Source organism: Hyla sarda, chromosome 9, assembly GCF_029499605.1.
Source record: "Hyla sarda isolate aHylSar1 chromosome 9, aHylSar1.hap1, whole genome shotgun sequence".
Taxonomy (NCBI): domain Eukaryota; kingdom Metazoa; phylum Chordata; class Amphibia; order Anura; family Hylidae; genus Hyla; species Hyla sarda.
In genome coordinates, this window is record NC_079197.1 from 76653475 (window position 1) to 76672126 (window position 18652).

At 47.9% G+C, this 18652-nt stretch overlaps 1 protein-coding gene across 2 annotated transcripts in view; it reads left to right on the forward strand.

Annotated features, from left to right (window-relative positions):
* LOC130292042 (uncharacterized) overlaps positions 1 to 18652 on the forward strand; it is a 282836-nt gene that overhangs the window by 203186 nt on the left and 60998 nt on the right. The window lies entirely within an intron of this gene.

An 18652-nucleotide genomic window follows, 5' to 3' on the forward strand; every position in this document is an offset into this window, starting at 1 on the left:
AAGCAAACAGTAAGGTTGCCAGATGCGGCCATCCTTTCATCCATTTGTCCTTCTGCATCTATTTTCCCAAACCATGCACTCATACTGTTATTATGTCGCCAAGTAATTAGACTACCTGGCCCAAACATTATGGATTATAAAAGGATAGCAGCATAAGGGAAAAATACATATTTTGAACCCAAAAACCCATTTGAGTTTTTAAGTTCAAAATACAGGCCTACCTCCTCCCCATCAGCCTGCCTGTCCATCTCCAAAAATACCCTTTTAATAATTATACGCTCCTCCTTTGCATTGAAAAAAAGCAAACAGTAAAGTTGCCAGATGCGGCCATCCTTTCATCCATTTGTCCTTCTGCATCTATTTTCCCAAACCATGCACTCATACTGTTATTATGTCGCCAAGTAATTAGACTACCTTGCCCAAAAATTATGGATTATAAAAGGATAGCAGCATTTGTGAAAAAAACACATTTTGAACCCAAAAACCCATTTGAGTTTTTCAGTTCAAAATACAGGCCTACCTCCTCCCCTACAGCCTGCCTGTCCATCTCCAAAAATACCATTTTTAATAATTATACGCTCCTCCTTTGCATTGAAAAAAAGCAAACAGTAAAGTTGCCAGATGCGGCCATCCTTTCATCCATTTGTCCTTCTGCATCCATTTTCCCAAACCATGCACTCATACTGTTATTATGTCGCCAAGTAATTAGACTACCTGGCCCAAAAATTATGGATTATAAAAGGGTGGCAGCATAAGGGAACATTACCGTATTTATCGGGGTGTACATCGCACTGGCCTTTAACACGCACCCTCATTTTACCAAGGATATTTGGGTAAAAAAATTTTTTCACCCAAATATCCTTCATAAAATGAGGGTGCGTGTGTGTGCATGTGTATACCCCGATACACTGCTTCTCAACCCACAGAGCCCCCAGGAAAGGCAGGGGGAGAGAGGCCGTCGCTGCCTGCTTCTCTCCCCTGCCTTTCCTGGGGTCTAGAGCCCTGCTACCGCCGCTTCTCTCCCCCTGCTATCGGCGCCGCTGCCCCTTCTCTCCCCCTGGCTATCGGTGCCGCTGTCCCATTGCCAGCGCCGATAGCCAGGGGGAGAGAAGCGGCGCCGGTAATGGGGCAACGGCACCGATAGCCAGGGGGGCATAAGGGGCAGCGGCACCCATTGCCGGCGCCGCTGCCCCGTTGCCTCCCCCATCCCTAGTTGTATAATTACCTGTTGCCGGGGTCGGGTCCGAGCTGCTTCAGGCCTCTGTTGTGCGTCCCCTGCATCATTGCTATAAGTTGCGAGACGCAATGACGAGTGACGTCTCTCATCATTGCGCCGCGCCATGCAAAGCATAGCAACGATGCAGGGAATGCACACCGGAGGTCTGAAGCAGCGCTGACCCGACCACAGCAACAGGTAATTATACAACCGGTGATAGGGGAGGCAACGGGGCAGCGGCGCCGGCAATGGGTGCCGCTGCCCCTTCTTTCCCCCTGTCTGTCGACATCGCTGACTCATTGCCGGCGCCGTTTCTCTCCCCCTGGCTATCGGCGCCGGCAATGGGGCAGCGGCACTGATAGCCAGGGGGAGATAAGGGGCAGCAGCGCCGATAGCAGGGGTAACCATCATACACTCATACTGTTTTCACTTTGCCAAGTTATCGGACAACCTGGCCCCAAAATTATGGATTATTAAAGGATAGCAGCATAAGGGAAAAATACACATTTTGAACCCAAAAACCCATTTGAGTTTTTAAGTTCAAAATACAGGCCTACCTCCTCCCCTACAGCCTGCCTGTCCATCTCCAAAAATAGCCTATTAATAATTATACGCTTATCCTTTGCATTGAAAAAAAGTAAACAGTAAAGTTGCCAGATGCGGCCATCCTTTCATCCATTTGTCCTTCTGCATCTATTTTCCCAAACCATGCACTCATTTTGTTATTATGTCGCCAAGTAATTAGACTACCATGCCCAAAAATTATGGATTATAAAAGGATAGCAGCATTAGTGAAAAATACACATTTTGAACCCAAAAACCCATTTGAGTTTTTAAGTTCAAAATACAGGCCTACCTCCTCCCCTACAGCCTGCCTGTCCATCTCCAAAAATAGCCTTTTAATAATTATACGCTCCTCCTTTGCATTGAAAAAAAGCAAACAGTAAAGTTGCCAGATGCGGCCATCCTTTCATCCATTTGTCCTTCTGCATCTATTTTCCCAAACCATGCACTCATACTGTTATTATGTCGCCAAGTAATTAGACTACCTGGCCCAAAAATTATGGATTATAAAAGGGTAGCAGCATAAAGGAACATTACCGTATTTATCGGGGTGTACCACGCATCCGCCTATAACATACACCCTCATTTTATCAAGGATATTTGGGTAAAAGAATTTTTTTACCCAAATATCCTTCATAAAATGAGGGTGCGTGTGTGTGCATGTGTATACCCCAATACACTGCTTCTCACCCCACAGAGCCCCCAGGAAAGGCAGGGGGAGAGAGGCCGTCGCTGCCTGCTTCTCTCCCCCTGCCTTTCCTGGGGTCTAGAACCCTGCTACCGCCGCTTCTCTCCCCCTGCTATTGGCGCCGCTGCCCCTTCTCTCCCCCTGGCTATCGTTGCCGCTGTCCTATGGCCAGCGCCGATAGCCAGGGGAAGAGAAGCGGTGTCGGCAATGGGGCAGCTGCACCGATAGCCAGGGGGAGATAAGGGGCAGCGGCACCCATTGCCGTCGCTGCTGCCCCGTTGCCTCCCCCATCCCTAGTTGTATAATAACCTGTTGCCGGGGTCGGGTCCGCGCTGCTTCAGGCCTCCGGTGTGCGTCCCCTACATCATTGCTATGCGTTGCGAGACGCAATGACGAGTGATGTCACTCGTCATTGCGCCGCGCCATGCAGCGCATAGCAACGACGCAGGGGATGCACCCCGGAGTCCTGAAGCAGCGCTGACCCGACCCCAGCAACAGGTAATTATACAACCGGGGATGGGGGAGGCAACAGGGAAGCGGCGCCGGCAATGGGTGCCGCTGCCCCTTCTTTCTTTCTTTCTACCTCCTCCCCTACAGCCTGCCTGTCCATCTCCAAAAATACCCTTTTTAATAATTATACGCTCCTCCTTTGCATTGAAAAAAAGCAAACAGTAAAGGTGCCAGATGCGGCCATCCTTTCATCCATTTGTCCTTCTGCATCTATTTTCCCAAACCATGCACTCATACTGTTATTATGTCGCCAAGTAATTAGACTACCTGGCCCAAAAATTATGGATTATAAAAGGATAGCAGCATAAGGGAAAAATACATATTTTGAACCCAAAAACCCATTTGAGTTTTTAAGTTCAAAATACAGGCCTACCTCCTCCCCATCAGCCTGCCTGTCCATCTCCAAAAATACCCTTTTTTAATAATTATGCACTCTTCATTTGCTTTGGAAAAACAAACAGTTAAGTTGCCATATGCTGCTATCCTTTCATCGATTTGTGCTTCTACACCTATGTTCCCAAACCATCATACACTCATACTGTTTTCACTTTGCCAAGTTATCAGACAACCTGGCCCCAAAATTATGGATTATAAAAGGATAGCAGCATTAGTGAAAAAAACACATTTTGAACCCAAAAACCCATTTGAGTTTTTAAGTTCAAAATACAGGCCTACCTCCTTCCCTACAGCCTGCCTGTCCATCTCCAAAAATACGATTTTTAATAATTATACGCCTCTCCTTTGCATTGAAAAAAAGCAAACAGTAAAGTTGCCAGATGCGGCCATCCTTTCATCCATTTGTCCTTCTGCATCTATTTTCCCAAACCATGCACTCATGCTGTTATTATGACGCCAAGTAATTAGACTACCTGGCCCAAAAATTATGGTTTATAAAAGGATAGCAGCATTAGTGAAAAATACACATTTTGAACCCAAAAACCCATTTGAGTTTTTAAGTTCAAAATACAGGCCTACCTCCTCCCCTACAGCCTGCCTGTCCATCTCCAAAAATACCCTTTTAATAATTATACGCTCCTCCTTTGCATTGAAAAAAAGCAAACAGTAAAGTTGCCAGATGCGGCCATCCTTTCATCCATTTGTCCTTCTGCATCTATTTTCCCAAACCATGCACTCATACTGTTATTATGTCGCCAAGTAATTAGACTACCTTGCCCAAAAATTATGGATTATAAAAGGATAGCAGCATTAGTGAAAAAAACACATTTTGAACCCAAAAACCCATTTGAGTTTTTAAGTTCAAAATACAGGCCTACCTCCTCCCCTACAGCCTGCCTGTCCATCTCCAAAAATACCATTTTTAATAATTATACGCTCCTCCTTTGCATTGAAAAAAAGCAAACAGTAAAGTTGCCAGATGCGGCCATCCTTTCATCCATTTGTCCTTCTGCATCCATTTTCCCAAACCATGCACTCATACTGTTATTATGTCGCCAAGTAATTAGACTACCTGGCCCAAAAATTATGGATTATAAAAGGGTAGCAGCATAAGGGAACATTACCGTATTTATCGGGGTGTACATCGCACTGGCCTATAACAAGCACCCTCATTTTACCAAGGATATTTGGGTAAAAAAAGTTTTTACCCAAATATCCTTCATAAAATGAGGGTGCGTGTGTGTGCATGTGTGTACCCCGATACACTGCTTCTCAACCCACAGAGCCCCCAGGAAAGGCAGGGGGAGAGAGGCAGTCGCTGCCTGCTTCTCTCCCCCTGCCTTTCCTGGGGTCTAGAGCCCTGCTACTTTGCTTCTCTCCCCCTGCTATCGGCGCCGCTGCCCCTTCTCTCCCCCTGGCTATCGGTGCCGCTGTCCCATTGCCAGCGCCGATAGCCAGGGGGAGAGAAGCGGCGCCGGTAATGGGGCAACGGCACCGATAGCCAGGGGGGCATAAGGGGCAGCGGCACCCATTGCCGGCGCCGCTGCCCCGTTGCCTCCCCCATCCCTAGTTGTATAATTACCTGTTGCCGGGGTCGGGTCCGAGCTGCTTCAGGCCTCTGTTGTGCGTCCCCTGCATCATTGCTATAAGTTGCGAGACGCAATGACGAGTGACGTCTCTCATCATTGCGCCGCGCCATGCAAAGCATAGCAACGATGCAGGGAATGCACACCGGAGGTCTGAAGCAGCGCTGACCTGACCCCAGCAACAGGTAATTATACAACCGGGGATGGGGGAGGCAACGGGGCAGCGGCGCCGGCAATGGGTGCCGCTGCCCCTTCTTTCCCCCTGTCTGTCGACATCGCTGCCCCATTGCCAGCGCCGTTTCTCTCCCCCTGGCTATCGGCGCCGGCAATGGGGCAGCGGCACTGATAGCCAGGGGGAGATAAGGGGCAGCAGCGCCGATAGCAGGGGTAACCATCATACACTCATACTGTTTTCACTTTGCCAAGTTATCGGACAACCTGGCCCCAAAATTATGGATTATTAAAGGATAGCAGCATAAGGGAAAAATACACATTTTGAACCCAAAAACCCATTTGAGTTTTTAAGTTCAAAATACAGGCCTACCTCCTCCCCTACAGCCTGCCTGTCCATCTCCAAAAATAGCCTATTAATAATTATACGCTTATCCTTTGCATTGAAAAAAAGTAAACAGTAAAGTTGCCAGATGCGGCCATCCTTTCATCCATTTGTCCTTCTGCATCTATTTTCCCAAACCATGCACTCATTTTGTTATTATGTCGCCAAGTAATTAGACTACCATGCCCAAAAATTATGGATTATAAAAGGATAGCAGCATTAGTGAAAAATACACATTTTGAACCCAAAAACCCATTTGAGTTTTTAAGTTCAAAATACAGGCCTACCTCCTCCCCTACAGCCTGCCTGTCCATCTCCAAAAATACCCTTTTTAATAATTATACGCTCCTCCTTTGCATTGAAAAAAACAAACAGTAAGGTTGCCAGATGCGGCCATCCTTTCATCCATTTGTCCTTCTGCATCTATTTTCCCAAACCATGCACTCATACTGTTATTATGTCGCCAAGTAATTAGACTACCTGGCCCAAACATTATGGATTATAAAAGGATAGCAGCATAAGGGAAAAATACATATTTTGAACCCAAAAACCCATTTGAGTTTTTAAGTTCAAAATACAGGCCTACCTCCTCCCCATCAGCCTGCCTGTCCATCTCCAAAAATACCCTTTTTTAATAATTATGCACTCTTCATTTGCTTTGGAAAAACAAACAGTTAAGTTGCCATATGCTGCTATCCTTTCATCGATTTGTGCTTCTACACCTATGTTCCCAAACCATCATACACTCATACTGTTTTCACTTTGCCAAGTTATCGGACAACCTGGCCCCAAAATTATGGATTATAAAAGGATAGCAGCATAAGGGAAAAATACACATTTTGAACCCAAAAACCCATTTGAGTTTTTAAGTTCAAAATACAGGCCTACCTCCTCCCCTACAGCCTGCCTGTCCATCTCCAAAAATAGCCTTTTAATAATTATACGCTCCTCCTTTGCATTGAAAAAAAGCAAACAGTAAAGTTGCCAGATGCGGCCATCCTTTCATCCATTTGTCCTTCTGCATCTATTTTCCCAAACCACGCACTCATACTGTTATTATGTCGCCAAGTAATTAGACTACCTGGCCCAAACATTATGAATTATAAAAGGATAGCAGCATTAGTGAAAAAAACACATTTTGAACCCAAAAACCAATTTGAGTTTTTAAGTTCAAAATACAGGCCTACCTCCTCCCCTACAGCCTGCCTGTCCATCTCCAAAACTACGATTTTTAATAATTATACGCTTCTCCTTTGCATTGAAAAAAAGCAAACAGTAAAGTTGCCAGATGCGGCCATCCTTTCATCCATTTGTCCTTCTGCATCTATTTTCCCAAACCATGCACTCATACTGTTATTATGTCGCCAAGTAATTAGACTACCTGGCCCAAAAATTATGGATTATAAAAGGGTAGCAGCATAAGGGAACATTACCGTATTTATCGGGGTTTACAACGCACCGGCCTATAACACGCACCCTCATTTTACCAAGGATATTTGGGTAAAAAAAGTTTTTACCCAAATATCCTTCATAAAATGAGGGTGCGTGTGTGTGCATGTGTGTACCCCGATACACTGCTTCTCAACCCACAGAGCCCCCAGGAAAGGCAGGGGGAGAGAGGCCATCGCTGCCTGCTTCTCTCCCCCTGCCTTTCCTGGGGTCTAGAGCCCTGCTACCGCCGCTTCTCTCCCCCTGCTATCGGCGCCGCTGCCCCTTCTCTCCCCCTGGCTATCGGTGCCGCTGTCCCATTGCCAGCGCCGATAGCCAGGGGGAGAGAAGCGGCGACGGTAATGGGGCAACGGCACCGATAGCCAGGGGGGCATAAGGGGCAGCGGCACCCATTGCCGTCGCCGCTGCCCCGTTGCCTCCCCCATCCCTAGTTGTATAATTACCTGTTGCCGGGGTCGGGTCCGCGCTGCTTCAGGCCTCCGGTGTGCGTCCCCTACATCATTGCTATGCGTTGCGAGATGCAATGACGAGTGATGTCACTCGTCATTGCGCCGCGCCATGCAGCGCATAGCAACGACGCAGGGGATGCACCCCGGAGGCCTGAAGCAGCGCTGACCCGACCCCAGCAACAGGTAATTATACAACCGGGGATGGGGGAGGCAACAGGGAAGCGGCGCCGGCAATCGGTGCCGCTGCCCCTTCTTTCTTTCTTTCTACCTCCTCCCCTACAGCCTGCCTGTCCATCTCCAAAAATACCCTTTTTAATAATTATACGCTCCTCCTTTGCATTGAAAAAAAGCAAACAGTAAAGGTGCCAGATGCGGCCATCCTTTCATCCATTTGTCCTTCTGCATCTATTTTCCCAAACCATGCACTCATACTGTTATTATGTCGCCAAGTAATTAGATTACCTGGCCCAAAAATTATGGATTATAAAAGGATAGCAGCATAAGGGAAAAATACATATTTTGAACCCAAAAACCCATTTGAGTTTTTAAGTTCAAAATACAGGCCTACCTCCTCCCCATCAGCCTGCCTGTCCATCTCCCAAAATACCCTTTTTTAATAATTATGCACTCTTCATTTGCTTTGGAAAAACAAACAGTTAAGTTGCCATATGCTGCTATTCTTTCATCGATTTGTGCTTCTACACCTATGTTCCCAAACCATCATACACTCATACTGTTTTCACTTTGCCAAGTTATCGGACAACCTGGCCCCAAAATTATGGATTATAAAAGGATAGCAGCATAAGGGAAAAATAAACATTTTGAACCCAAAAACCCATTTGAGTTTTTAAGTTCAAAATACAGGCCTACCTCCTCCCCTACAGCCTGCCTGTCCATCTCCAAAAATACCCTTTTTAATAATTATACGCTCCTCCTTTGCATTGAAAAAAAGCAAACATTTAAGTTGCCAGATGCGGCCATCCTTTCATCCATTTGTCCTTCTGCATCTATTTTCCCAAACCATGCACTCATACTGTTATTATGTCGCCAAGTAATTAGACTACCTGGCCCAAACATTACGAATTATAAAAGGATAGCAGCATTAGTGAAAAAAACACATTTTGAACCCAAAAACCCATTTGAGTTTTTAAGTTCAAAATACAGGCCTACCTCCTCCCCTACAGCCTGCCTGTCCATCTCCAAAAATACGATTTTTAATAATTATACGCCTCTCCTTTGCATTGAAAAAAAGCAAACAGTAAAGTTGCCAGATGTGGCCATCCTTTCATCCATTTGTCCTTCTGCATCTATTTTCCCAAACCATGCACTCATACTGTTATTATGTCGCCAAGTAATTACACTACCTGGCCCAAAAATTATGGTTTATAAAAGGATAGCAGCATTAGTGAAAAATACACATTTTGAACCCAAAAACCCATTTGAGTTTTTAAGTTCAAAATACAGGCCTACCTCCTCCCCTACAGCCTGCCTGTCCGTCTCCAAAAATACCATTTTTAATAATTATACGCTCCTCCTTTGCATTGAAAAAAGCAAACAGTAAAGTTGCCAGATGCGGCCATCCTTTCATCCATTTGTCCTTCTGCATCTATTTTCCCAAACCATGCACTCATACTGTTATTATGTCGCCAAGTAATTAGACTACCTGGCCCAAAAATTATGGTTTATAAAAGGATAGCAGCATTAGTGAAAAATACACATTTTGAACCCAAAAACCCATTTGAGTTTTTAAGTTCAAAATACAGGCCTACCTCCTCCCCTACAGCCTGCCTGTCCATCTCCAAAAATACCCTTTTAATAATTATACGCTCCTCCTTTGCATTGAAAAAAAGCAAACAGTAAAGTTGCAAGATGCGGCCATCCTTTCATCCATTTGTCCTTCTGCATCTATTTTCCCAAACCACGCACTCATACTGTTATTATGTCGCCAAGTAATTAGACTACCTGGCCCAAAAATTATGGATTATAAAAGGATAGCAGCATGAGGGAAAAATACACATTTTGAACCCAAAAAGCCATTTGAGTTTTTAAGTTCAAAATACAGGCCTACCTCCTCCCCTACAGCCTGCCTGTCCATCTCCAAAAATACCCTTTTTAATAATTATAAGCTTCTCCTTTGCATTGAAAAAAAGCAAACAGTAAAGTTGCCAGATGCGGCCATCCTTTCATCCATTTGTCCTTCTGCATCTATTTTCCCAAACCATGCACTCATTTTGTTATTATGTCGCCAAGTAATTAGACTACCATGCCCAAAAATTATGGATTATAAAAGGATAGCAGCATTAGTGAAAAATACACATTTTGAACCCAAAAACCCATTTGAGTTTTTAAGTTCAAAATACAGGCCTACCTCCTCCCCTACAGCCTGCCTGTCCATCTCCAAAAATACCCTTTTTAATAATTATACGCTCCTCCTTTGCATTGAAAAAAAGCAAACAGTAAGGTTGCCAGATGCGGCCATCCTTTCATCCATTTGTCCTTCTGCATCTATTTTCCCAAACCATGCACTCATACTGTTATTATGTCGCCAAGTAATTAGACTACCTGGCCCAAACATTATGGATTATAAAAGGATAGCAGCATAAGGGAAAAATACATATTTTGAACCCAAAAACCCATGTTACGCCGAGCGCTCCGGGTCCCCGTTCCTCCCCGGAGCGCTCGCCTCATCTTCGTTGTTGCAGCGCCCCGGTCAGATCCACTGACCGGGTGCGCTGCGGTCCCGCCTTCAGCCGGGGTGCGATTCGCGATGCGGGTAGCGCCCGCTCGCGATGCGCACCCCGGCCCCCGTACCTGACTCGCTCTCCCTCGGTCCTGTCCCGGCGCGCGCGGCCCCGCTCCCTAGGGCGCGCGCGCGCCGGGTCTCTGCGATTTAAAGGGCCAGTGCACCAATGATGGTGCCTGGCCCAATCTTCCCAATTAGCTTAATTGGCTCCCACCTGTGCACTTCCCTATATCACCTCACTTCCCCTGCACTCCCTTGCCGGATCTTGTTGCACTTGTGCCTAGTGAAAGCGTTCCCTTGTCTGTTCCTAGTCCGTGTTCCTGACCTCCTGCCGTTGCCCCTGACTACGATCCTTGCCGCCTGCCCCCGACCTTCTGCTACGTCCGACCTTGCTTCTGCCTACTCCCTTGTACCGCGCCTATCTTCAGCATCTTCAGCAGCCAGAGAGGTGAGCCGTTGCTAGTGGATACGACCTGGTCACTACCGCCGCAGCAAGACCATCCCGCTTTGCGGCGGGCTCTGGTGAAAACCTGTAGTGGCTTAGAACCGGTCCACTAGCGCGGTCCTCGCCATCCCTCTCTGGCACAGAGGATCCACTACCTGCCAGCCGGCATCGTGACAGTAGATCCGGCCATGGATCCCGCTGAAGTTCCTCTGCCAGTTGTCGCTGACCTCACCACGGTGGCCGCCCAGCAAGCCCGACAGATCGCCCTTCTAACCCGTCAGCTGTCGGAAATGTCCACCATTTCGCACCAACTTCAGTCGCAACTTCTCCAGCAATCTTCTCCTCCGCCAGCTCCTGCACCTCCTCCGCAGCGAGTGGCCACTCCTAGCCTTCGCCTGTCCTTGCCGGACAAATTTAATGGGGACTCTAAGTATTGCCGTGGCTTTCTTTCGCAATGTTCCCAGCACTTGGAGATGATGTCGGACCAGTTCCCTACTGAAAGGTCTAAGGTGGCTTTCGTGTTCTGCCTTCTGTCTGGAAAAGCCCTGTCATGGGCCGCACCGCTCTGGGACCGCAATGACTCCGTCACTGCCTCTGTACACTCCTTCTTCTCGGAAATTCGAAGTGTCTTTGAGGAACCTGCCCGAGCTTCTTCAGCCGAGATTGCCCTGCTGAACCTGGCCCAGGGTGTTTCTTCCGTTGGCGAGTACGCCATTCAGTTCCGTGCTCTTGCTTACGAGTTGTCCTGGAATAATGAGGTTCTCTGCGCGACCTTTAAAAAAGGCCTATCCAGCAACATTAAAGATGTTCTGGCCGCACGAGAGACTCCTGCTGACCTACATGAACTCATTCATCTAGCCACTCGCATTGACATGCGTTCTTCCGGATGGCGTCTGGAGCTCCGCCTGGATATGGACTTTGTTCGCACGAAGCGTTTTTTCTCTCCGGCTCCTCTCTCCTCTGGTCCTCTGCAATCTGTTCCTGTGCTTCCCGCCGCGGAGGCTATGCAAGTTGACCGGTCTTGCTTGACACCTCAAGAGAGGACACGACGCCGCATGGAGAATCTTTGCCTGTACTATGCCGTTACCGTACACTTCCTGAAGGATTGTCCTATCCGTCCTCCTCGCCTGGAAAGACGTACGCTGACTCCGCACAAAGGTGACACAGTTCTTGATGTCAACTCTGCTTCTCCACGCCTTACTGTGCCTGTGCGGATATCTGCCTCTACCTTCTCCTTCTCTACTATGCTCTTCTTGGATTCCGGATCTGCAGGAAAATTTTTTTTGGCCTCTCTCATCAACAGGTTCTACGTTCCTGTGACCAGTCTCGCCAGACCCCTCTACATCTATTGTTTTTTCAATAAAAGATTGGACTGTCTCGTACGTTTCCACACAGAACCCCTCCTAATTTGCATCGGACCTCATCACGGAAAAATTGAGTTTTTCCTCAGGTTCTTTGGCCCCAAGAAGAGGGGGAGACCCAAGGGGGGGGGGTACTGTTACGCCGAGCGCTCCGGGTCCCCGTTCCTCCCCGGAGCGCTCGCCTCATCTTCGTTGTTGCAGCGCCCCGGTCAGATCCACTGACCGGGTGCGCTGCGGTCCCGCCTTCAGCCGGGGTGCGATTCGCGATGCGGGTAGCGCCCGCTCGCGATGCGCACCCCGGCCCCCGTACCTGACTCGCTCTCCCTCGGTCCTGTCCCGGCGCGCGCGGCCCCGCTCCCTAGGGCGCGCGCGCGCCGGGTCTCTGCGATTTAAAGGGCCAGTGCACCAAGGATGGTGCCTGGCCCAATCTTCCCAATTAGCTTAATTGGCTCCCACCTGTGCACTTCCCTATATCACCTCACTTCCCCTGCACTCCCTTGCCGGATCTTGTTGCACTTGTGCCTAGTGAAAGCGTTCCCTTGTCTGTTCCTAGTCCGTGTTCCTGACCTCCTGCCGTTGCCCCTGACTACGATCCTTGCCGCCTGCCCCCGACCTTCTGCTACGTCCGACCTTGCTTCTGCCTACTCCCTTGTACCGCGCCTATCTTCAGCATCTTCAGCAGCCAGAGAGGTGAGCCGTTGCTAGTGGATACGACCTGGTCACTACCGCCGCAGCAAGACCATCCCGCTTTGCGGCGGGCTCTGGTGAAAACCTGTAGTGGCTTAGAACCGGTCCACTAGCGCGGTCCTCGCCATCCCTCTCTGGCACAGAGGATCCACTACCTGCCAGCCGGCATCGTGACAACCCATTTGAGTTTTTAAGTTCAAAATACAGGCCTACCTCCTCCCCATCAGCCTGCCTGTCCATCTCCAAAAATACCCTTTTTTAATAATTATGCACTCTTCATTTGCTTTGGAAAAACAAACAGTTAAGTTGCAATATGCTGCTATCCTTTCATCGATTTGTGCTTCTACACCTATGTTCCCAAACCATCATACACTCATACTGTTTTCACTTTGCCAAGTTATCGGACAACCTGGCCCCAAAATTATGGATTATAAAAGGATAGCAGCATAAGGGAAAAATACACATTTTGAACCCAAAAACCCATTTGAGTTTTTAAGTTCAAAATACAGGCCTACCTCCTCCCCTACAGCCTGCCTGTCCATCTCCAAAAATAGCCTTTTAATAATTATACGCTCCTCCTTTGCATTGAAAAAAAGCAAACAGTAAAGTTGCCAGATGCGGCCATCCTTTCATCCATTTGTCCTTCTGCATCTATTTTCCCAAACCATGCACTCATACTGTTATTATGTCGCCAAGTAATTAGACTACCTGGCCCAAAAATTATGGATTATAAAAGGGTAGCAGCATAAAGGAACATTACCGTATTTATCGGGGTGTACCACGCATCCGCCTATAACACACACCCTCATTTTATCAAGGATATTTGGGTAAAAGAATTTTTTTACCCAAATATCCTTCATAAAATGAGGGTGCGTGTGTGTGCATGTGTATACCCCAATACACTGCTTCTCACCCCACAGAGCCCCCAGGAAAGGCAGGGGGAGAGAGGCCGTCGCTGCCTGCTTCTCTCCCCCTGCCTTTCCTGGGGTCTAGAACCCTGCTACCGCCGCTTCTCTCCCCCTGCTATCGGCGCCGCTGCCCCTTCTCTCCCCCTGGCTGTCGTTGCCGCTGTCCTATGGCCAGCGCCGATAGCCAGGGGGAGAGAAGCGGTGTCGGCAATGGGGCAGCTGCACCGATAGCCAGGGGGAGATAAGGGGCAGCGGCACCCATTGCCGTCGCCGCTGCCCCGTTGCCTCCCCCATCCCTAGTTGTATAATTACCTGTTGCCGGGGTCGGGTCCGCGCTGCTTCAGGCCTCCGGTGTGCGTCCCCTACATCATTGCTATGCGTTGCGAGACGCAATGACGAGTGATGTCACTCGTCATTGCGCCGCGCCATGCAGCGCATAGCAACGACGCAGGGGATGCACCCCGGAGTCCTGAAGCAGCGCTGACCCGACCCCAGCAACAGGTAATTATACAACCGGGGATGGGGGAGGCAACAGGGAAGCGGCGCCGGCAATGGGTGCCGCTGCCCCTTCTTTCTTTCTTTCTACCTCCTCCCCTACAGCCTGCCTGTCCATCTCCAAAAATACCCTTTTTAATAATTATACGCTCCTCCTTTGCATTGAAAAAAAGCAAACAGTAAAGGTGCCAGATGCGGCCATCCTTTCATCCATTTGTCCTTCTGCATCTATTTTCCCAAACCATGCACTCATACTGTTATTATGTCGCCAAGTAATTAGACTACCTGGTCCAAAAATTATGGATTATAAAAGGATAGCAGCATAAGGGAAAAATACATATTTTGAACCCAAAAACCCATTTGAGTTTTTAAGTTCAAAATACAGGCCTACCTCCTCCCCATCAGCCTGCCTGTCCATCTCCAAAAATACCCTTTTTTAATAATTATGCACTCTTCATTTGCTTTGGAAAAACAAACAGTTAAGTTGCCATATGCTGCTATCCTTTCATCGATTTGTGCTTCTACACCTATGTTCCCAAACCATCATACACTCATACTGTTTTCACTTTGCCAAGTTATCGGACAACCTGGCCCCAAAATTATGGATTATAAAAGGATAGCAGCATTAGTGAAAAAAACACATTTTGAACCCAAAAACCCATTTGAGTTTTTAAGTTCAAAATACAGGCCTACCTCCTCCCCTACAGCCTGCCTGTCCATCTCCAAAAATACGATTTTTAATAATTATACGCCTCTCCTTTGCATTGAAAAAAAGCAAACAGTAAAGTTGCCAGATGCGGCCATCCTTTCATCCATTTGTCCTTCTGCATCTATTTTCCCAAACCACGCACTCATACTGTTATTATGTCGCCAAGTAATTAGACTACCTGGCCCAAAAATTATGGATTATAAAAGGATAGCAGCATAAGGGAAAAATACACATTTTGAACCCAAAAACCCATTTGAGTTTTTAAGTTCAAAATACAGGCCTACCTCCTCCCCTACAGCCTGCCTGTCCATCTCCAAAAATACCCTTTTTAATAATTATACGCTCCTCCTTTGCATTGAAAAAAAGCAAACAGTAAAGTTGCCAGATGCGGCCATCCTTTCATCCATTTGTCCTTCTGCATCTATTTTCCCAAACCATGCACTCATACTGTTATTATGTCGCCAAGTAATTAGACTACCTGGCCCAAACATTATGAATTATAAAAGGATAGCAGCATTAGTGAAAAAAACACATTTTGAACCCAAAAACCCATTTGAGTTTTTAAGTTCAAAATACAGGCCTACCTCCTCCCCTACAGCCTGCCTGTCCATCTCCAAAACTACGATTTTTAATAATTATACGCTTCTCCTTTGCATTGAAAAAAAGCAAACAGTAAAGTTGCCAGATGCGGCCATCCTTTCATCCATTTGTCCTTCTGCATCCATTTTCCCAAACCATGCACTCATACTGTTATTATGTCGCCAAGTAATTAGACTACCTGGCCCAAAAATTATGGATTATAAAAGGGTAGCAGCATAAGGGAACATTACCGTATTTATCGGGGTGTACATCGCACTGGCCTTTAACACGCACCCTCATTTTACCAAGGATATTTGGGTAAAAAAATTTTTTCACCCAAATATTCTTCATAAAATGAGGGTGCGTGTGTGTGCATGTGTATACCCCGATACACTGCTTCTCAACCCACAGAGCCCCCAGGAAAGGCAGGGGGAGAGAGGCCGTCGCTGCCTGCTTCTCTCCCCTGCCTTTCCTGGGGTCTAGAGCCCTGCTACCGCCGCTTCTCTCCCCCTGCTATCGGCGCCGCTGCCCCTTCTCTCCCCCTGGCTATCGGTGCCGCTGTCCCATTGCCAGCGCCGATAGCCAGGGGGAGAGAAGCGGCGCCGGTAATGGGGCAACGGCACCGATAGCCAGGGGGCATAAGGGGCAGCGGCACCCATTGCCGGCGCCGCTGCCCCGTTGCCTCCCCCATCCCTAGTTGTATAATTACCTGTTGCCGGGGTCGGGTCCGAGCTGCTTCAGGCCTCTGTTGTGCGTCCCCTGCATCATTGCTATAAGTTGCGAGACGCAATGACGAGTGACGTCTCTCATCATTGCGCCGCGCCATGCAAAGCATAGCAACGATGCAGGGAATGCACACCGGAGGTCTGAAGCAGCGCTGACCCGACCACAGCAACAGGTAATTATACAACCGGTGATGGGGGAGGCAACGGGGCAGCGGCGCCGGCAATGGGTGCCGCTGCCCCTTCTTTCCCCCTGTCTGTCGACATCGCTGCCCCATTGCCGGCGCCGTTTCTCTCCCCCTGGCTATCGGCGCCGGCAATGGGGCAGCGGCACTGATAGCCAGGGGGAGATAAGGGGCAGCAGCGCCGATAGCAGGGGTAACCATCATACACTCATACTGTTTTCACTTTGCCAAGTTATCAGACAACCTGGCCCCAAAATTATGGATTATAAAAGGATAGCAGCATTAGTGAAAAAAACACATTTTGAACCCAAAAACCCATTTGAGTTTTTAAGTTCAAAATACAGGCCTACCTCCTTCCCTACAGCCTGCCTGTCCATCTCCAAAAATACGATTTTTAATAATTATACGCCTCTCCTTTGCATTGAAAAAAAGCAAACAGTAAAGTTGCCAGATGCGGCCATCCTTTCATCCATTTGTCCTTCTGCATCTATTTTCCCAAACCATGCACTCATGCTGTTATTATGACGCCAAGTAATTAGACTACCTGGCCCAAAAATTATGGTTTATAAAAGGATAGCAGCATTAGTGAAAAATACACATTTTGAACCCAAAAACCCATTTGAGTTTTTAAGTTCAAAATACAGGCCTACCTCCTCCCCTACAGCCTGCCTGTCCATCTCCAAAAATACCCTTTTAATAATTATACGCTCCTCCTTTGCATTGAAAAAAAGCAAACAGTAAAGTTGCCAGATGCGGCCATCCTTTCATCCATTTGTCCTTCTGCATCTATTTTCCCAAACCATGCACTCATACTGTTATTATGTCGCCAAGTAATTAGACTACCTTGCCCAAAAATTATGGATTATAAAAGGATAGCAGCATTAGTGAAAAAAACACATTTTGAACCCAAAAACCCATTTGAGTTTTTAAGTTCAAAATACAGGCCTACCTCCTCCCCTACAGCCTGCCTGTCCATCTCCAAAAATACCATTTTTAATAATTATACGCTCCTCCTTTGCATTGAAAAAAAGCAAACAGTAAAGTTGCCAGATGCGGCCATCCTTTCATCCATTTGTCCTTCTGCATCCATTTTCCCAAACCATGCACTCATACTGTTATTATGTCGCCAAGTAATTAGACTACCTGGCCCAAAAATTATGGATTATAAAAGGGTAGCAGCATAAGGGAACATTACCGTATTTATCGGGGTGTGCATCGCACTGGCCTATAACAAGCACCCTCATTTTACCAAGGATATTTGGGTAAAAAAAGTTTTTACCCAAATATCCTTCATAAAATGAGGGTGCGTGTGTGTGCATGTGTGTACCCCGATACACTGCTTCTCAACCCACAGAGCCCCCAGGAAAGGCAGGGGGAGAAAGGCAGTCGCTGCCTGCTTCTCTCCCCCTGCCTTTCCTGGGGTCTAGAGCCCTGCTACCGCCGCTTCTCTCCCCCTGCTATCGGCGCCGCTGCCCCTTCTCTCCCCCTGGCTATCGGTGCCGCTGTCCCATTGCCAGCGCCGATAGCCAGGGGGAGAGAAGCGGCGCCGGTAATGGGGCAACGGCACCGATAGCCAGGGGGGCATAAGGGGCAGCGGCACCCATTGCCGGCGCCGCTGCCCCGTTGCCTCCCCCATCCCTAGTTGTATAATTACCTGTTGCCGGGGTCGGGTCCGAGCTGCTTCAGGCCTCTGTTGTGCGTCCCCTGCATCATTGCTATAAGTTGCGAGACGCAATGACGAGTGACGTCTCTCATCATTGCGCCGCGCCATGCAAAGCATAGCAACGATGCAGGGAATGCACACCGGAGGTCTGAAGCAGCGCTGACCCGACCCCAGCAACAGGTAATTATACAACCGGGGATGGGGGAGGCAACGGGGCAGCGGCGCCGGCAATGGGTGCCGCTGCCCCTTCTTTCCCCCTGTCTGTCGACATCGCTGCCCCATTGCCGGCGCCGTTTCTCTCCCCCTGGCTATCGGCGCCGGCAATGGGGCAGCGGCACTGATAGCCAGGGGGAGATAAGGGGCAGCAGCGCCGATAGCAGGGGTAACCATCATACACTCATACTGTTTTCACTTTGCCAAGTTATCGGACAACCTGGCCCCAAAATTATGGATTATTAAAGGATAGCAGCATAAGGGAAAAATACACATTTTGAACCCAAAAACCCATTTGAGTTTTTAAGTTCAAAATACAGGCCTACCTCCTCCCCTACAGCCTGCCTGTCCATCTCCAAAAATAGCCTATTAATAATTATACGCTTATCCTTTGCATTGAAAAAAAGTAAACAGTAAAGTTGCCAGATGCGGCCATCCTTTCATCCATTTGTCCTTCTGCATCTATTTTCCCAAACCATGCACTCATTTTGTTATTATGTCGCCAAGTAATTAGACTACCATGCCCAA